This window comes from Carica papaya, chromosome 7 (genome assembly GCF_054855325.1).
Source record: "Carica papaya isolate Zhongbai chromosome 7, ASM5485532v1, whole genome shotgun sequence".
In the NCBI taxonomy this organism is placed as follows: Eukaryota; Viridiplantae; Streptophyta; class Magnoliopsida; order Brassicales; family Caricaceae; genus Carica; species Carica papaya.
This window is the reverse complement of record NC_142315.1, coordinates 7,781,476-7,797,898: the sequence shown is the minus strand read 5'-3', so window position 1 is coordinate 7,797,898 and position 16,423 is coordinate 7,781,476.

Genomic DNA, 16,423 nt, shown 5'->3' with positions numbered 1-16,423 from the left:
ACTGTCGCCACCCTGCAGCCACTTTCGACTACTAAAAGAGGTAAAAAAATTTCTATTCGGTCGAAATTCAATTTTGAACACTCATATGGCCAAATTAGAGTAAAAGGACTTGCAGATGAGCCAAAAATCGCGGGTAAAGGTTGGCAACACAGTCGCTGAAAAAAGTAAAAATCGCCTCCGATGAGGCCCTTCCTTATTCTCATTTTGTGTAATTTTTTTTACCATTGTAATCACCATTCCTTTCTCTACATATTGACTGAAGCAAAACACCCAACCGCGAAGGTGAGCTGGTGAAGCTGCCGCACCGAAAAACTCTGTCGCCGGTAAGCTTCTATTTTTGATTTTTTTCGGCCAATCGATGCCTCTTAACGTGCTTTATCGTAGGGATGGGTATAAAATATACCGAAATCAGTCAACCTGAGGTAAATCACCTTCGCGGACTGTGATGCCGTCGCCGAAGCACGGGGGAGCCGCCGTGCATGAATTTTGAAATTGGCCAAAAAGAGTTTATAACACTGATTTTGAGCTTTTTGGGACATTTCTAGATACTTGGAGCGTGTTTTAATCTCCAAAAGAAAATTTGAAGAAACTTAGGGACCGTCAATAGGCGCAGCCTTTAGCATTCGAACACTAATTCGGATAAAATCTCTCACCTTATTCTATGTTATGGAATTGAAGTTTAATTTATAATAATACGGTATTTTGTATAGTTTAGAAAATATCTATAATTAATTACAGGTCAGTAATGGAGCTGGAACTGGTTATTTATAACTGTTTGTCGTGTTTAGTTGATTGGTTGATTTTACAGTTTCAAATACATGATAATACACTGGAATTGGTATGATGATGCGATTGTGTTTCCTTGATGTATGTATTGCTTGTTTTATGTGATTACAATTAAATTGAAAAACTGAAAATTAAAGATAAACGAAAAATTATTTGATTAAGTAAATGGATGAACAGTATCGTTACTGGATATCTTGGGAGGTGGTGGATGGACCGGGTACCTAGGGAACCCTACCGTGAACGTTTCCTCATACCGGACGGGGTATCAAAGATTAGTATTTTGGTGCTCATACCGAACGAGGTGTGAGGATGACCTGTTTCACCTTCATGCCGGATGAGGTATTGAGGGATAGTATTTTAGCGCTCATACCGGACGGAATAAGGGGACGGTCTGTTAATTCAAAATATTAAAAAAAGGGCTCACCTATAGTGGGGACATCCCTATAAACCTCCATGGATACCAATAGGCTGATAAAAGAGAAAGTTGTTGTTGCCAACTGATTGCATATGAGATTATGATATTTTTTATGTTATTGACTCTATAGGTTGGTTTCAAAAATCTAGCTAAAGTAAGTATGCGGTAAATAATTTTATTTATGATAAACGAATTTACTTAAATTAAGAGGTTAATTAGTTATTTTCATGATTTTTACCAACCTTCATTTTTATGTCAGTGAGTAACGTGATATTTTTACTGAGCTAGTATACCTCACTCTTTCATTAACCATTTTAGATCAAGAGAACCAAGATCCAGAGCTCGATCCACAAAAAGGTTGCGAGTGGGATGCTCAGTTGATTATTTTCTATTTATTTCTTTAATTTTTCATTATTTCTTTTAAAAGGCTCATTCTCGTAACCCTATTGGTGATTTGAATTATTGTGTGAGAAATATAAACCCTAACTATTTATTTCGCTTTCAGATTCAATTCACAATTTATTTTTTTTCAAGTTCACGGACTATTACAATTAGTATCAAAGTTGCGTTCCTCAGAACCATTCCTTACACAAAATATTTAGGAAACACCAAAAACCATGAATTATTACTAAACTGTTCCTGGTGAATATAGGTACAGAAAGATGAGGAGAGAAAAACCCTCACTAAATCAAACAGCCAGGGAGGGTTTGCTTCGAGAGGATGTTGACTGACTATTTAAAATGCTAGAGAGACTCATCGCTGCCTACCAGGCTCAAGAAGAAAGGAGGGAGCTACCTGACCCTCCCCCACTACCACAGGTTGAACCACCCCTGCAGCGAGAGGATCTTGAGCCACAACAAGACGACCATGCTCTTTCACAGTACTATCAAGCACTACCACAGTATGATCCGGTGCCCCAGCCATAGTACCACCTGACACCACCACAGTATAGTCCGGTGCTCCAACCACATCACCTGGAACCACCACAATACAATTTGGTGCCTCCATCGTATCATCTAGTGCCACCACATGGCCATCTAGTCCATCCTCAGCACAATCCAGTCCCTCTCTCACGGGACCCAGTTCCTCCCATGATGGACCCAACCTACATTGAGAGGTATAAAAAATTAAACTCATATACTTTTACAGGGGTATCCTTCTTTGAAGAGACCAAGTACTGGTTGGCTGAGATAGAGAAGGCCTTCACGACTCTTTGGGTGATTCCTGAACAGAGAGTCATACTTGCCACCTACATGTTGGTGGGAGAGGCAGGCCGCTGGTGGCAACTCAAACAGGCCACCCTATCCGTTTCAGTCACTTAGGAACAATTCTTGATGGCTTTTAATACAGAGTACCTTTCAGATCATCTCCAACATCTGAAAAAATAGAGTTTGCACACTTAGTCCAGGGACATGACTGTATCAGAACATGCTCAAAAGTTTCTAGAGTTAGGCGATATTCCCTTGAGAGCATGATGGATGAAGGCAGGAAGGCAAGAAAGTTCGAGTGGGGTCTCCGTCCTAAGATCAAATATCAACTATATGTGTTCGAGCTCAGTACGTACTCAGTTGTTCTAGCCAATGCAAGCTTAGTAGAGAGAAACCTTTGTAATTTCCCTCCAGCAGTAGGGAACCTAAGGCACTCGGCTTCACACCAGAGACCAGTACCTACTGCACCTATTTGACAAAATAAGATACCTAGGCTGACGACTAAGGCTCCCCATCAGATTCCAACAATAGGAAACGGTAGGAATTACTAGTACTATGACAAGGATCTTGGGAACTGACCCTGCTATCGCCTCAACAATACTTGCCATATATATGGGAGTGCCTAGTATTATGCGAGGGAGTGCCCGAGGAACCAGAACCAGACCAGACCTCCTATCTAGGGCAGGGCTTGCAACCTTTCTCAACAAGATATTGAAGCTAACCTAGACGTGGTATAGGGTACGTACACTATCTGTAATTATCTTACACATATTTTGATTGATGATAGTGCCTTACATTCATTTGTTTCACATATTTTTGCATCAAACTTGAATGTATTACCTAAAAGACTTGATTTTATGTTGTTTGTGTCTACTCTTGGGAGTAGGACACTACTGGGGGAGGTTATATACATAACCTGTATCATAGATATAACAGATAAGAAATTGAGTGTGGACCTAATAGAGATTGACACAGAGGACTTTAAAGAAATTCTAGGAATGAACTGGTTAGCAGCATATCACGCCACCATAGATTGTTTTTATAAAAAAATTGTATTCAACCCTTCTAAAGAGGAGTCATTTATAAATTAATAAAATTATTTAACATTTATTCTCTCGTGGCAAATTTTCATATTATCAAGTGCTTTAACCCGTATGTTTTCTCTAACTAGGCAAATCTAAGAACGAAATTTATATTCAAGAGATTTCAGTAGTCTGAGACTTTTCAGATGTGTTTACGGATGAACTACCTGCACTGCCAGTGAACAAAGAAGTTGAATTCACCACAGATCTTCAGCCAGACACCCAGCCTATTTCGGTTGCTCTTTACCGCATGAGCCGTGTTGAGATAGAGGAGCTAAGAAAACAGATCAATGAATTCCAGGGTAGTGAATTCATCCGACATAATGTATCCCCTTGGGGTGCTGGAATCACATTTGCAAGAAAGAAAAATGGGATGTTGAGGTTATGTATCGACTATAGAGGTCTGAACAGAGTCATGATTAAGAACAAGTACCCCCTTCCTAGGATCGATGACTTTTTTGATCAGTTACAGGGTGCCCAGGTTTTCTCTAAGATAGACCTGTGTTCAAGTTACCATTAGGTAAAGATCAAGGCAGAAGACATTCCTAAAATAGTTTTTCGAACCAGGTACGAACACTATGATTTTCTGGTCATGCCATTTAGACTAACCAATACATCAGCCATCTTCATGGATTTGATGAACAAGATTTTCATATAATTCTTGGATCAGTTCTTCATTGTATTCATCGATGATATCCTGATATATTCAAAAAGTAGAGAAGAAAATGCTCACCATCTGACTCAGGTTTTGTAGGTTCTCAGAGAAAAGAAATTGTATGCAAAACTGAGTAAGTGTGGATTCTGGCTCGAGCATACTATCTTTTAGGGCACATCATATCAAAGGATAGAGTGTCAGTGAACCACAAAAAGGTTGAGGCAGTGCTCGACTGAGAAAAATTGACCTCTATCAAGGAGATCTGTAGCTTTCTGAGGATGACAGGTTATTACTGTAGGTTTGTGGAAGGGTTTTCTAGCCTAGTTACTCCTCTGACTTGGCTCACAAAGAAGAATGTTAAGTTTGAGTGGAACAAGGACTGTGAAAGGAGTTTTTCAGAACTAAAAAAATAGTTGACTACTGCACCTGTGTTGGCTTTGTTGAGCGGACCGGGTGGATATACAGTTTATAGTCATGCCTCCTACCTAGGGTTGGGTTGTGTTCTGACGCAGCATGGGAAGATCATAGCATATGGGTCCAGACAGTTGAAAAGTCATGAGAAAAACTACATCACCCATGACTTAGAACTTGCTGCGATTATCCACGCCTTAAAAACTTAGTGTCATTACTTGTATGGGGATACCTTTCTGATCTATACCGACTATAAGAGTTTGAAATATATATTCACTCAAAAGAATCTCAATATACGTAAGAGAAAATGGATAGAACTCCTCAAGGACTATGATTACAACATCTTATATCACCCATATAAGGGTAACGTGGTAGCCGATGTACTCGGCAGAAAAAGTACAAGTATATTAACTCACTTGATGGTTTCATAATGCAGGGTAATAGGGACCGCACAACAGGTCTGACTTCAGGACCTGAAGAGAGTCACCTATTTGTCCCACCTGACTGTTCAATCCGAGTTGATTCAGAGAATAAAGGAAGCTCAATCCACTTATTTCACCCTAGTAGCCCTAAAAAAAGATGCAGAACAAGGAGTTATTCAGAATTTCAAGTCTCTACAGATGGGTTGCTTAGATTTCAAGACAGGGTGTGTGTTCTGGGTGACAGAGAGTTAAAAAGGAACATCATGACAGAGGCCCATAGCTCAAAGTTTGCCATACATTCTGACAGCACTAAGATATATCAAAGTATGAGACCTCGATTTTGGTGGAACAAGATGAAAAAAGATGTGGCCAACTTTGTTTTCAAGTGTTTGGTATGTCAGCAAGTCAAGGCGGAGCATCAATGCCCAGATGAGCTATTTCAGCAATTACTTATTCCAAAGTGGAAGTGGGAATATATCACAATGGATTTCTTGACAGGATTGCCTAGGGCACGCTCGGGATATGATGTCATTTGGGTAATTATTGACCGGCTCACCAAGTCTTCCTACTTCTTAGCTATCAGAATGACCGATCCCTTGGACAAGCTACCAAGAATGTAAATCCGAGATATAGTCAGATTATATAGAGTGCCAGTGACAGTAGTATCCGATAGGGACCCCAAGTTTCCTTCTCGGTTCTGTTCTAGTTTTCAACAAATCATGGGAACAAAATTGTTTCTTAGTACTATATTCTACCCTCAGACCAATGGACAATCAGAAAGGATGATTCGCACACTGGAGGATATGCTCCGAGCTTGTGTTCTTGATTTCAGGGGCTATTGAGATGATTAACCCTTAATAGAGTTCGTCTACAATAACAGTTATGTTACCAAGCAAGTATTAACATAACTCCACACGAGGCGTTGTATGACCATCCATGCAGATCGTCGATCTGTTGGAAAGAAGTGGGTGATATAAAATTATTTGACCCAGATCTTATAGAGGAGACTACAGTCAAAATAGTTAAGATAAGAAAGAATATTCAGACAGCTCAGAGTAGGCAGAAGAGTTATGCGGATACTTAGAGGAGGTATTTGAAATTTGAGAAAGGTGATCGGGTGTTTCTTAAGGTCACTCCTTTCAAAGGAATAAGTAGGTTTGGAAAAAGGAGGAAACTAAATCCCAAATTTATTAGGTCATTTAAAATCTTAGACAGAAATGGCATTGCCGCATAGAGATTGGCACTGCCTCCAAAACTATCCAGAGTCCATAATGTGTTCCATGTGTCCATGCTACGCAAGTACAATTTGGACTCCTTTCACTTCCTAGCCCATGAGCTCCTTTTGCTCAAAGAGGATCTATCCTACGAGAAGATACCGATCGACATTGTGGACCGAACGAGCAGAGTGCTCCACAACCGGGACATTTCCTTTGTTAAGGTCCTATGGCAGAACTACACACTAAGAGAGGCCACATGAGAGCTAGAATCAAACTTCATAGCCCAATATCTCCAACTGTTTGATTGAGTGAGAGAGAGACAAATTTGAGGAACTAAATTTCTTTTAAGGGGAGGAGAGTTGTGATACTCTTAATTAATTTTAATGTAATTAAAATTAATGTATAAATATAATCTTTTAATTTTTAAATTTTTATTCAATGTAAAAATGAAGAAAAATAGGTGGAGGATGAAATTGAAAATAATTTTGGGAAAAATGGGTGAAAATTTGGGTCCTGATGGTGTTTTTAAAAGAAAAATTAGAAACTGGAGGTCAAAACATAATTTAAGAAAATTATGCCACATAGGACACCTAGTCAGCAACCCCGACGAACCGGAGTGCGTTGTGTGGCAAGGCACGCTGACGCAATGCCAAGCGGGAGGCCACGTTGGCGATCCATATGTCTGCGATCGGACGGTGTGGATTTGTTCCCGTGCACACGGATGGTCCAGATCTGTTCTCCCTTTAAATGCGATCGGACGGTCCAGATCAAATCACGATGAATGGTCTAGATCTACTTCCTATTTAAACGCAATCAGATAGTCCAGATCAAATTGCAATAAACGATCTATATTCACTTCCTATTTAAATGCGATCGGACGATCTACATCAAACGGGATAGATGACCCAAATTAAAAGGAGACGAATATAAATAACCCTCTTCACACCAAACCTTAACCCTAGCCGCCAGACCCCCCCTGCTGGAGAAGAAGAGCTAGTCGCCGGGAAGGTAGTGGACCGCCGCCTGCCGCCGCACCGGAGTCACTTTCGACTGCCAAAAGAGGTAAAAAAAATTTGTATTCACTCGAAATTAATTTTTGAACACCCTCATGGCCAAATCGGAGCAAAAAGACCGGTAGATGAGCTAGAAATTACAGGTAAATATCGGTGGTGTCGCCGTAGAAAAAAGTAAAAACTTCCTCCAATGAGGTCCTTTTTTATTCTCGTTTCGTGTAATTTTTATACCATTGTAATCACCATTCCTTTCTCTATAAGTTGATTGAAGCAAAACACCCAACTACGAATGTGAGCCGACGGAGCTGCCATACGGGAAAACTCTGCCATTAGTAAACTTTGGTTTTTCGATTTTTTTTCGGCCAGTTAAAACCCCTTAATATGTTTTATCGCAAGAATTGGTACAAAACCAACCTAAAATGGCCAACTCGAGAAAAACCGCTGCCGTTGTGCCAGAATTCCAGAATTTGACAAAATGAGTTTCTAACACTGATTTTGGGCTTTTAAATGTATTTCTAGGTACTTTGAGCGTATTTAATCATTGAAAGAAAATTTAGAGAACTTGGAGACTACCAATAGGCGCAGCCAAAAATTTAGCTTCGGACACCAAGTCGGGTAAAAATTCCTCACCTTATTCCTTGTTATGATAATAATACAGTTTTTTATGTAGTTTAAAAAATATTCATAATTAATTACATGTCACTAATGGAGCCGAAACCGGTTATTTATTACTGTTTGCTGTGTTTAGCTGATTGGTTCATTTTACAGTTTCAAATACATGATAATATACTGGAATTGGTATGATGACGTGATTGTATTTTCTTGATGTATGTATTGCTTATTTTATGTGATTACAATTAAATTAGAAAACTAGAAATTAAAAGTAAACAGAAAATTATTTGATTAAGTAAATGGATGAATGGTAGTCTTATTAGATATTCTGAAAAATGGTGGACAGACCGGGTACATAGAGAACCCTACCGTAAACGTTTTCTCATATCGGACGGGATATCGAGGATTAGTATTTTGGCGCTCATATCGAACGAACGAGGTGCGAGGATGACCTATTTCACCCTCATGTCAGACGGAGTATTGAAGGATAGTATTTTGGCGCTCATACCAAAGGGGTATATGGGGACGGCCTGTTGATTGAAAATGTTAAAAAAATAGTTCACGCGTAATGGAGACATCCCCGTGGACTCCCATGGATACCAGTAGGCTAATAAAAGTGAAAGTTGTTGTTGCCAACTGATTGTATATGAGGTTATGATATTGTATATATTATTGACTCTATAGGCTAGTTTTGAAAATGTCACTACAATAAGTATACGATAAATGATTTTATTTATGATAAACAAATTTACTTAAATTAAGAGCTCTATTAGTTGTTTTCATGATTTTCACCAACCTTCATTACTGTGTCGGTGAGTAGTGTGATATTCTTACTGGACTAGTGTAGCTCACTCTTTCATTAACTATTTTAGATAAATAGGATCAAGATCCAGAGCCCGATCCATAAGAGGGTTGCGAGTAGGATGCCTAGTTGTTTATTTTCTTTTTATTTCTTTAATTTTTCGTTATTTCTTTTAAAAGGCTCATTCCCGTACCCCCATTGGTTGATTTGAATTATTGTGTAATGAATGTAAACTCTAACTATTTATTTCGTTTCCGCATTCAATTCATAATTTATTTCTTTTCAAGTTCACGGGCCGTTACAGATCATATAGAAACTCTTCTTACTTAACCCACTATCAAGAATGATAGGAACTAAAGTCATTGAAAATGACAGAAATAGAATGAAAAAATGCCACAAGATCATACCTTGATAAGTAGATCAACTCTTTATTCAACAAGATGGTAAAAAAACTTCTCTTGAAAAGAAAATACTCTTAATATTATTAAGATAATTTTTGAATGCCTTACAATGAAGATTTTGTGGCCTATTTATAAGTCAAGCCAAGTAAATAAAAAAAAAATAAAATCTCTTAATTTAATTTGTAATTACATAACAAATAAATTAAAATTTAAAATTTAAAACTAATTTTTTAAGTAAAATAGATTTAGTCTTTGCTTTTAATTAAAAGAGATTTTGACCACATTAAGATGGGAGACATATATAAATAATTAAAAATTAAGAGTTAATTTTCTAACTAAAATAGATTTAGTCTTTCTCTTTAATTAAAAGAGATTGTAGTCAAATTAATGAGGAGAAATATAAAAATTTAGGGTTGACCATAAGATCTCCTTTTTGGTCTATTTCCTAATCTTTCTTTGGATTAGGTATTTTATTATGGTCTATGTCCATGCTCACATAATTCCCTCCCCCTTTAAAAAAGATTCGTCCTCGAATAAGACACTTCTTATGCAAGGGTTTCACTAATCTTTTTTTTTTTTTTTTGAGAAAACATTTTGCAAAACAACACTATTAAACAAAGAAAGATTGAGGTGAGTTAATAATTTTTTCTTAAAAGATGGCCTCCTTAGCTCCTGTTCCATATAGTAACATTCTCTTTTCATGTTGCTCAATCCTTTATTTCCTCCGAACTTTATGGAGTTTTTGAGTTGCTGCCGATCTTTGAATATCTCTTCAGGTGATAGTGGTGTAAGTGTAAAATTTTGACCACTCATGCTAAAGGAATAACGATTCCTATAGCCATCACAAGTTGTACACTTATCATATTGTCACGGTCTTCCAAGTAGGACGTGACTAGTATACATGGGCACAACATCATAACGTATTTTATCAGTGTATCGCCCAATAGTGAAGGAAACTAATACTTGCTTAATCATTTTCATCTCTCCACAATTAGTCAATCACTGCAACTTATAAGGGTGAGGATAGCGCGTACATGTTAACCCAATTTTATCAACTAGGATAGTACTAGCAACGTTGAATCTGCTACCCCCATCTATAATAAGTCTATATACCTTCCCATTTATAAGGCAACGAGTGTGGAAGATATTCTCTCTCTGCTTACTTTCTTCTAGCTTTGCTTGGACATTCAAAACTCTTCGGATAACTAAAGCTTCCCTCTGAGCTAGATATTTACCATTTTCCTCAACATCCTCTAGTGGTAGCATGCTCTCATTATCTTCGCTCTCGCAATCACTAGCACTATCAATTCCACCATCATCTCTCAATAACATGATCTTCTTATTTGAGCATTAAAAAGCGAGATATCTAGTTCTGAGACACCTAAAATATTTAATTATACTATGCTTTTGAGATGAGTTAGGTGTCATACATTTTGTATCAGGTGGTGCATATTTTTTCTTCTTCTCGTCTGCTCCCTTGTTTTCTTTTTTCTTGGGTCATTCTGAGCTGTAGGTTGGGGTGACATATGATATGCCCCTCCTTTTGTCTTGAGTTGTTTCTCAATTTTTATGGCCATGCGCACCATGTGTTCTACTTCTATATAGTGTTGTAATTCTACCATGTTGACGATGTCTTTATTGAGACCTCCGAGAAATCTTACCATGGTTGCTTCGGGATCTTCTTCTATATTGGCCATGATCATGGTCATCTCCATCTCCTTGTGATAGTGCTCAATGAACATAGACTATTGAGTTAAGTGTTGTAACTTTTGATGCATCTCTCTATAGTAGTAAGAGGGTACAAATCTTTTTTGCATGATTGCTTTTATTTTTCTCTAGGAGGATATTGGTCGCTCTCCATTACACCGTCTAGTGAGGAGTAATTGATCTCACCACACTAAGGTGTAGTTAGTGAACTCTACCGCCGCCAATTTGATCTTTTTTTCTTCGTGGTAGTTATGACAATCAGAGACTAGTTCTACTTTCCTGCCATACTCTTGGTATGCTTCAACATCATTCCTACTTTGAAAGGTGTTATTTTTATCTTGATTGAGTTGATATTACTATCACTCCTTTCTTCTCTCATCTCCACCCTATCTTCATTCTCATCATTATAGGACCCAGTCTCATCTTCACGATATTGAGTTCTAGGCCACCTTGTATTAGGGGTCATGTGTCTCGCTTCACTTCGGCAATTACTCAAGTTATCTACCTTCTGACTAAGCCATGCCAATTCTGCATACATAGCCTCCATAAGGAGCATTATGTTGGCAGAGCTTTGATGCTCACTTGATATTTTAAAAGGATTTCCGACAAAAGCATTAGTACAAAAAAAGTTTTTTTCACCAATTCTCTCGTATTTCACTCACTTAGATTTTATCCTCTAATAATCTCACACACTCTTGTCTTTTGCCTTTTTTATCTCACACCCTCAAATTGAGTGCCGAATAGATCATCTTGAATAAAAGTATTCTTAAGTATTATTTTAAGACATCGTAAGGAGTTCTATAGAATAAATACCGCACCAATACTAGAAGTAAGAATGTAACATATAGAAGAAGAGGTAGTTTTGTTATCAATTACACTAAGTTCTAAGATGCAATTTAGATTCTTAGATGTATCAGGGAACTAAAGCTTAGAACAATAAAAAAAAACTAAGAGAAGAAAAAAAAATTGACGGTTTATAGTAGATGTAGTGATTCAGTATTGCCCCAAAGAGAAATTCGAAATTTATTTCTTCCAATCTATTCCCGATGTACATTACATTCCACATAAAAAAAAATGTAGTCTTTAATAAATTATATAACACGTAGTTGTTAAAAAAATTGTAAAATAAAAGGGGCTTTTGCCTTATGAAGAGGTGATTCTTGCACCGTTTCAAAAAATGATGGTTGAGTACCAAAAAAAGGTAAATAGTTTCTCAATTGAATTTCTTTCCTTTCTTTTCTTTCTTATTTCCTTTTTTTTCTCTTTTTTTTTTCTTTGCACAAGAAACAAAATTGCAAGAAAAGTATATTAAAAAAATATTGGTACTCAACAACGATTTTATCAAGCTAAGAAAACGTCAATTGGCATTATATCTTGTTTGGATCGATGTATGAGATAACTATTTTTTTAATTGATGAACGAAAAAATTAAATAAATAAACAGTGCAAGAATTAAAAAGTGCAAAAGTAAAAGATAATAGGTTTAGATGGAGTCAAAACTCTGATACCAAATAATGTGGAACCCAAGACCAACTAACGTGATCAGGAACTCACACAATTTTATTTAAAAGTATCAAAAGAATTGGTCCTATAGAAACCCTTCTTACTTAACCCGCTATCAAGAATGATAGGAATTAAGATAACTAGAAATGAAAGAAATAGAAGAGAAAAACCACAGAATCGTACATTGATAAGTAGATTAACTCCTTACTCAACAAGATGGTAAAAGAACATTTCTTGAAAAGAAAATACTCTTAATATTATTGAGATAATTTCTTAATGTCTTACAATGAAGACTTTATGACCTATTTATAGGCTAAGTCAAGTAAATAAAAAGGAAAAATAAAATCTCTTAATTTAATTTGCAATTACGTAGGAAATAAATTAAAAATTAAAAATTAAAACTAATTTTCTAAGTAAAATAGAGTTAGTCTTCCATTTTAATTAAAAAAGATTGTGGTCAAATTAAAAGGGGAGACATATCGTAATAAATTATAAATTAAAAACTAATTTTCTAACTAAGATAGATTTAGTCTTTCCCTTTAATTAAAAAAAATTGTAGTCAAATTAATGAGAAGACATATAGAAATTTAGGGTTTGCCATAAGATCTCCTTTTTTGGCCTGTTCCCTCCCCTTTCTTTGGATTGGACCCTCTCTTTATGGTCTATGTCCATGCTCACATCAAATACATATTCGTCTTAACTCACACAGGGAACCTGAAATATATCAGTAAGCATGTGAAAGTCTTAAATGGATTAAAGCAGTTGATGAAGAAATTAAAGCATTTAAGCATAATAGAACCTGAACTCTTAGAGAACTACCACATGGAAGAAAGTAATAGGGTACAAATGGATCTATAAGGTAAAATTCAATGCTAATAGAAATATTGAAAGGTACAAAACAAGGTTAATGACTAAGGAATATACTCAAAGAGAGATTGGATTACCATGAAACCTTCTCACTCATGGCCAAGATCATATCTGTCAAGTTATTGTTGTTATTGGTTGCAATAAAAGGTGGCATTTTTATTAGCTGGATGGCAATAATACCTTCTTACACGACAACTTAGAAAAAGACATTTATATGGAGTTTCCTATTGGATATCCCCACACAAGTTAGAGGAGGTATGCAAATTATTAAAAAGTCTTTATGGACTTAAACAAGCTTCTATGTAATGGTATGCCAATTTTCTAACTTTTTTGTTCAATAGGATTTCAGGTAATTAAAAATAAACTATAACATGTTTATATGGGTAAATGAAGAAGAATTCACTGTGATGCTTGTATATGTAGAATCATTGTCGGGAACAATATTAAGCAGATTAATGAACTAAAGTCATAGATGGACAAAAAGTTTAGAATTATAGATTTAGGAAGTATGCAATGTACTTGCTTAAGTACACTAGTGTTGTTGGTGCCAAATCATCACTAATTTCGCATGATCAAAATCTCAAATTCTCAAAGGAAAGTAGTAAACCAATCCCAAATCCAATAACTTATAAGAGAGTAATTGGGAGACTCATATATTTAACAATCATTATACCTAATATATCATACTTAGTGCAGTTGTTGAGCTAATATATGGAGCATCCGACATATCAACACTTGAAAGCAACACATAAATTACAAGGACTATTTTACCCTTGTACATCTAAATTACAGCTCAGTGCTTGCTATGATAGTAATTAGAGAACATGTCAAGATACCTAGAGATCTTTAATTAGATATTATGTATTTTTTATAATATTGTTAATTAGTTAGAAGTTAAAGACACAACATATATTGTCTCGATCCTTGGCAGAGGCAGAATATAAAGTCATGACTAGCACCTATTGTGAGCAAACCTTAATAAGGTATCTTTTGAATGACTTAAAGATTGACCATAAGGAGCCAATAATGATTCATTGTGACAACAAAACATCAACGTATATGTGGTGTATGTGACGGGAATATTTATATGTGCCTTCGATATAAGTATTCTTCTTGGGTTGTTAATAAGTGTCTAGAAATAATTTTTTTTTTTTTAAAAAAAAAGGAGGAAACCAAATAACCTATTAATTTTTTAATATTATGGTAGTCAACAATTATATATTAATATATATTATATACAATGCATATTATTTATAATTCAATTTTAAAAATGCATCATATTTTTTATTTTTTAGTTTAAACCTGAACCGCAGTTGATTCGATTTTGGTTGTAAACATTTCCTCAGTTTGGTTAGATAAGTTTTTATGACTAATTTCGATTTTTTAGATTTTGAAATTTTTAAATAGAACCAACCGCAAATGGTTAGTATAAACGGAATTGACGGAAAAGAAGACGAACGGCGGCGGGAGTATTAAGATTAACGGAGCGTGGAGCAAACGCGGATTGAAGTACATTTGTGCTGGAGATCTCGTATGATTGGATACTTTTGGGCTCTTATGGGCTCATGCTCTGTGGGCCCGTCCAATTTCTTCTTATTTTTTTTTTATTTTATTGAACGGCCGCCCAACTCAATTTAATAAGCTCTTTATTTATTTATTTTAAAAAATAAGATTAGACATGCAAATTCAATTCTAGGTGCAATAGAGTAGGGTAGTAGACTTAAATTTATTTTTAATTAAGTTTCTTGAGCCAAAAGAAACTAAAGTTTCATATTCATTCTACTCATTAGTTCCCATTTGAAAGGGACTAAGAATATTACAAAATATAACTTCAACTTTTACTCTATATGTACATATATATGTATATATATATAAATATAATTGTTTTAAAAATTCAAGCATCCCATTCCATTATTTATTTATATTAAACATAATTAAAAAGCTTCAAATTGTAGCATATGCCTATCTATATAGGACTTTAAACAAAGTACAATATATATATATATATATATTTATGTTCTCTTAAAACTTTCGGCTCATTTGCCCTTTTATTCAATTACACAATTTAATTATATTTTCCTTTATGTCTCACATTTTATGTGTACTTGGTATTATATTTGTGCTCTTACTTTATTTTATTTTTTTTAATTTCAACTTTTGAGTTTGTAATAAAGATTTTAGTAGAGTTTGGCTTAGGAAAAAACCTACACTTTCATCGCTTGCTTTTAGAGATGGATATGAAACAAGTACATAATGAACGTATTTATTATTATATTTGCTCAACCAACAAAAATATAAACTCATTCTTTGTTTTATATATATAATGCTAGTCACAAAGTATGTATTGAATTAGTTTCTCGTATTCACATTTACTCTATAAAAAATATATATATATATACATTTATCATATTTGTTCTATACTTAGAATCCGTTTAAATCTAATTATTCATCTCTATTTTGTTTGAAAAATATTTTAAAATAGTTATTTTATATATCTTAACGACAAATTAATTAATAATTAATAAAAAAAACATAAATTGCTACTAATATAATATGTTATTCATCAATATCATTTTATAAAACTTAATAATTTATATTGTTTAATATATTTAGAATTCATAAACAATGCACAATAAGTAAAGGTACAAGATAAAATATTTATTCACATCGACTTTTTATTTATAATAATATTTTTTTCTTTTATTCATGCTCAATTCGTACTTCTTAGTTTTTTTACCGATTTATCCATCCTTAACTGAGTGGATAACCCCCCTTATTAATTATCCTTAAGTCCTTACTCAGAAGTGAACAGAATATTATTTACTTGTAACATAATTTACAAGTAAAATTTTTTACTCGCCACTCAATGTATCTATTTTTTAAGTATTAATCAAATTAAAATATAATTTTAAAAAATATTTATACATAATTAACTCAATAATAAAATATAAAATAATATTAATAAAAATAAAATATTAAACATTTATAATGTTTTACAAACAAAATGTATTAAACATTTATGAATCAAAATTTGATTAACTTAAATAGAATTGAAAATAAAAATAAAATTTTATTAATTATAGATAATAGTGGAATAGATATATCATCAAGTCTATAAGGCCTAGTATCTGTTTTAAGTGCATAATTTTTTACTCACACTCACCTTATAATATAATTATAATTTGTCCAACTACTCATCTTGACATATTATATTAAATTTAATGTATATATAAATTATTTTGAAAACGATAAATAAAAAATTTGAAATTAAATTTAAAGATAACAATACAAATTAACAATAATCTCAAAATGTATTCTAAAAA